This window comes from Suricata suricatta, chromosome 1 (assembly GCF_006229205.1).
Source record: "Suricata suricatta isolate VVHF042 chromosome 1, meerkat_22Aug2017_6uvM2_HiC, whole genome shotgun sequence".
NCBI classification, from domain to species: Eukaryota; Metazoa; Chordata; class Mammalia; order Carnivora; family Herpestidae; genus Suricata; species Suricata suricatta.
The window spans coordinates 117,852,707-117,858,504 of record NC_043700.1 but is presented as its reverse complement, the minus strand read 5'-3'; the positions used below and the strand labels follow the sequence as shown (position 1 = coordinate 117,858,504).

Sequence of the window (5,798 nt, the reverse complement as noted above, 5' to 3'; positions counted from 1 at the left end):
ATATATATATAATGGAGTACTACATGGCAATGAGAAAGAATGAAATCTGGCCATTTGTAGGAAAGTGGATGGACCTCGAGGGTGTCATGCTAAGCGAAATAAGTCAGGCAGAGAAGGACAGATACCATATGTTTGCACTCATAGGTCTAACAGGAGAATCCTAACAGAGGACCATAGGGAGGGGAAGGGGGAAAGAGAGTTGAGGAGAGAGAAGGACACAAACAATGAGTGACTATTGAATACTGAAAACCAACCAAGGGCTGAAGGCGGAGGTGGAGGGGGGAGGGGGTAATGGTCATAGTGGGGCACTTGTGGGGAGAAGCACTGGGTGTTATATGGAAATCAGTTTGACAATAAACTATTATTTTTTTAAAAAGTACTGCCACTGTTAGATGATTCATGAGTCAGGCAGGGCCAGCAAGTGCTGGGGTTTGCTTCCAAGGGCTTCCACTAAAGCAATAACACTCAAGTAATAGCTTCGTTGACTTGACAAATACAATAACTATCAAGTGTTATGCTTCCCATAACTTTTATTTATTTTTTTAAGTTTATATATTTATTTTGAGAGAGAGAGAGAGAGTGAGCAGGGAGGGGCAGAGAGAGAGGGAAAGAGAATCTCAAGCAGGCTCTGCACTGACAGCAAAGAACCCATAGTGGGGCTCAAACTCACAAACTCACTGACTGTGAGATCATGACCTGATTCAAAATCAAGAGTCAACATTGAGCCACCCAAGCTCCCTTACATATTTATTTTATTAGCTAAGAACAGTGATCTTTGAATTTTAACTTGTGTCTTCACAGTATGTCCCCAGTGGTAGACACCAGAGGTAAAGCAACAACCTAATCCTCCATCCTGCTATGATGCAAAAGGTGATTTTTTTTTTTTTTGCCTTCAGGTAGAAAGCAAAGTCAAATATGCAGTGATTTTTGTTTGTTTGTTTGTTCTGGTTTTTACCTATTAGTGTTAAAGAAAATTTAGTTACTGATATAAGGAAAAAATGATGACTTGCATATATAAAGATAACTAACTTTTATGTAAGAAATTTCTTTGAAATCAGAAAAGAACATAAAAGAAAGAAGAGAAATTAAATGAAAATATTGAATCATAATTCATTGGAGTAAAGCGTTTTAGTAGGAAAACAAATCATTATTGTCTTAACAAATACTTACGGCTTACCATGTGCTATCCAGTTCTAAACACTTGACTCACTGAGGCTCAGAGTGCTTAAGTAACTTCTTTGAGCTAATATTAAATTTCAGTGCTGAGGGCTGACAATGACATTATCCTAAATGGTTCAATAAAGCCAATTGCCCATATTCAGATTGATGTTGAATGCTGATTATAATAACGAGTTAACAAGGAGGACATACACTTCATATGTATCACCTGGCTCAATTCTGGTAACAACTTCATGGAACAGAAATTTTCATTTTTATCATTTTACATTTGAAGAAAGTAAGGATTGTAGGGCTTAGACAAATTTTTCAAAATCACTCGAACAGTAAGTGTTCAAAGTGAGTACTTGGACAAACTACCCACTTTAACTCCAGCGTTATTTCTCTTATCTACTATTATATATGATTTTATATCGTCTATCCAAGAAATTATGTCATATACGAGTGCGAACACACACACACTCAGATGCTATTTTGTCATTACTCATTGTATCTGTACAAAAAACAGGAATGCAAGTATAGAGGGAAAACAAAAATCCTTGTGCACACTCTAACAGATTTCTTGCCTTCCCCCTACTCCAGAGAAAGATTTCAAATTTTATGTGGCAATAAAAAGGGCTGGCACACATTTTAGACTATTGACCCATGCTGCTTCAAGATTTTGAGTGTGAAAAATAGAACATCAAAAATAGACTTCTACACGAAGTACATTTTTCTATAATTTGCCTCTAGATAAACACCCAATCGAGTTTTATACAGTATAAATATACATCATTTAAATAATTCATAATAGCTAAGGGGATTGGCATAAATAAAAAGTAAGGTTGCTAGCCATTTGAAATAGTTGCTACAGTTGGACTGTTTTTCTTAAAACCCAATATTGCTTATATTAATTTCTCCTTTTTCCTATGTAGTGTTCAAGAACTTATAATAGTGTATACGTTTTAGCCTTTTATTTATTTATATGAGATAATTCTGGCATACATACCACCACTGGCTATAACAAATATGACAATGCAGCAAATAAGACTATACTTCATATAGAAGTTGCAGACTAGTGCTGTACAGTTTGTAACTGATTTCTGGAAATAATATATTTTTGGGGATTAGTTGCCACCAGGCAACCAAGCTCTTCTGAGCTTGAAAAAAATGGAAATGTAGATGTGAGTGACCAAATATTAATGATATTGTATGGCTTATACTGGTCTTGGCCACTCTATTGGATCAGGGCTTAGATGTCACATTATGGACTTTTCAGTCCACCCTACAAGCTAATTCATTTTTCTACTGCAAGTCTTCTCCCCTTGGAAGCCACAATATAAACTGGTAAATCTCTTGGGAACAATAATTTTAATGTTCTTTAAAATGTTTTAATGTGCTGAGTGTTTGGGTGACTCAGTCTGCTGAGTGCCTGACTCTTGATTTCGGCTCAGGTCATGATCTTGTGTGATTGACCCTGGTGTCAGACTCACTGCTGAGTATAGAGCTTGCTTAAAATTCTCTGTTTCTTTCCTCCACTCTCACTCTCTCTAAAATTAAAATAATAAAAAAATAAAAAGTAAAATAAAATATTTTTTATGTGTAAACCCAGATATGTCAGGAAAAAGAGGGAAAATCCCAAAATTATCTTAAAAGATTTAAAATTTACATATACAGAGAGGCCCTTTTGCCAATATAGGTACACTTTATTTAGAGTGCACATAAGAACAAATATTTAAAAACCCTAGAAGATACCTTGATAAAATATATGTAGGGTCAAACCATCCTACCACTGACAGTGACTAGGATGACTATCTTTATTTTCTTCTCTAGCAAACAAGCACTTCACAATTGTATATAAGTCTCTGCCTTTATGTTTTTATGACAAAACTAGTCTCCAGCCAAGGGTAGTTTTTGTAATAACCCTTGCTCACTCACAAACAAGAATGCAACCTCATGCAATGTACTCACAAAAATGTTTTATGTGTTTTAAGACTATAAATATACACTAATTAAATGAGTAAATATTTGAATATTGACCTCAATTATCAAAAATAGAGAGTTAATTAGAACCCTAGAGCTTTGATCCTGTTTATAGATATGTTTTATTTTGCCTACCACCTTTTGTTGCAAAAAGAGATTTTCCCCCCCCCATGCTGATAGCCCTTTTGCATACATGGTGAATGTTCCTAAAATTCACCAGACTTTCAGTAACAAGTGTGGCAAGCACCAGCCCCATAAAGTGATACAGTATAAGAAAGGAAGAGATCCTCTTTATACACAGGGAAAGAGGCATTTTGACAGGAAGAAGAGTGGCTACGGTGGGCAGACTAGGCCAATTTTCCAGGAAAGTGTAAAACTAAGAGATTGTGCTGAGGCTTGAATGTGTTGAGCTCCAAGTGCAGAGCTAAGAGAACACTGGCTGTTAAGACATGCAAGCATTTTGAACAGGGAGGAGACAGAATAGAAAGGGCCAAGTAATCCAGTTCTAAGCTTCATATTTTGTTATATTATGAAGAGAACAAAACCTTGAGGTTATATTCAAAAGAAGGAGGAGGAGGAGGAGGAGGAGGAGGAGGAGGAGGAGGAGGAGGAGGAGAAGAAGAAGAAGAAGAAGAAGAAGAAGAAGAAGAAGAAGAAGAAGAAGAAGAAACAACAACAACAACAACAATGAAGGAGAAGGAGAAGAAGAGAGATTTTTGGATTCAAAGAAAACTCCCGTATTATCAGCTTCCCTTAAAACAGAAAGATCTGGCAATAATTTGCTCCTGTTCTTATACAGTGACAATCTGCAATACTTAGTCAATGGCACTTCATGCAGATTGTTTGTTCTTTTGTTGGCCACAGTCCCCGCCACTCATTACTATTGCTTTCATTCACCTTCTTTCATATATCTCATCTCTCTAGCCTTTGACTAAGAAGACAATTAAAACAAGTACACACTAAGTCACCATTTTGACTACTAAGTCACCCATTAAGTAAAGCTGTTTAGTCAAAATGACTGAACTACTTATAAATGGAAGCAGCCTAACTATGATACATGCATCTCACAGTAGCATTGATCCATTGCTTGCCAAATGTCAATGTACATACATTATTTTTAATTAATGGTAAATTTCCAGGTCAAATAATTAAAAGATTAAGGAAGAAAGAAATTGCTTTTATAAATTGAAATTGATTATCTACCTTTTCCAAGCATAGAAGCATAGGAACATTTTGGTTGGCAAAAGACAATGTAAACAATTTAACTTATGAACACATCTGATTAAATCTTCAATTTATAAGATGTCCAACTACAAGTGAGTTTACCCATTATATCTACCCATAATCTCCACAATCTCAATTCACTGTCAAAATTACAATATTCATAGTGTCAGTAATTTTACTGATTTTATATTACTTGACTTTACAGAAATTGTGGTCCAAATGCAAATATATTTTTGCTAAATAGTAAAGCCTGATGTTATTTCTCATATAACTCTCTTATTCTTGAAAAACAGGTTCAGAAATGTGAATTAACACTACTGATGACCTAATGCTCATTTTAGTGAGTCTAATACATCTTTTGCAAAATGTGATAGAGATGAAAGAAAACCAAAAACAAAAATGCAGTCATCAAAATGACTTGCATTTGTCATTAAATATACAGTATCCTCAAAAGCAGTTTACCCATTCACTTGTTCACTTGCATTTTTAGAGTTTTTCCTTCATAAATATGTCTAAAACTAGGGCTTAGAATAAGAAAAACATACTTTGTAGTCATAAATTTTATATATTTTCAACAGATACTCAAAGACAAGGAAGTGGAATAGTTTTGTATATCCAATATTCTATTTGTTTTTGACTCTTTTATACACATCTTGGACGCTAAACCTTTATTTTGAATTAAAAATAATCAGCTAAAATTATTTGAAAAGAAAGGCATGGTTTCAAATCTTATGTTTTATCAAAATCTATGTATCTAATTCATACTAAAATAATTGTTCTTAGATTATGAAATTACTTTGTAATATGCTTTTACTTGGTTAGTAGTTTGGGAGATAGGAAATCTTACCCTTACAGTGATAAATCATGGTATCTTGGGGGAAAAACTTTTATTTTCAGGTATCAGTGTTCTCTGATAGTACCCCTCTAACTCCAAAATTTTGATATAGATTACTCTATTTAAGTATTTCTGGAAAAAAATAGCCAAGTTTTAAACAATTTATTTCACTCTCTATGGGAAATGCTGTAAGTATTGTAAGTTTTAATCCTCCTCTTCCCTCTTTTTACCACATAAATGCATTGTCAGAAGACCACAGAAGATGGACATCTAAGTTATTTTCAGTCAGACCTTATTCTTATTTTCAGATTTATTCTAAACAAACCACATTGGATTTCTAATCAGGGACCTTCTAAAATATGTATTTTTTCTGAGCAGAGTGGACAATGCAGTAAGAAAAAAGAAACACACAAGAAATTGGAAGTGGGAAGCTTGGGTATGGAGAAAGTAAATTGTCACCATTTCCAGATGATTAAATTAGATACTTAGACACACAAGAAAAACAAAGACAAAATAATTTCAGGTTATAAAAGAATGTGCTTAGACAGCTATTTACAAGATTAATTTTTTAATGAAAAACATCTTTCCCATATTTCAAGAA

General features: G+C 34.2%; 1 pseudogene; it reads left to right on the top strand.

Annotated features, from left to right (window-relative positions):
• The first annotated feature begins 3,331 nt into the window (after positions 1 to 3,331).
• On the top strand, positions 3,332 to 3,647 carry LOC115278346 (annotated as a pseudogene).
• The last annotated feature ends 2,151 nt before the right edge of the window (positions 3,648 to 5,798 follow it).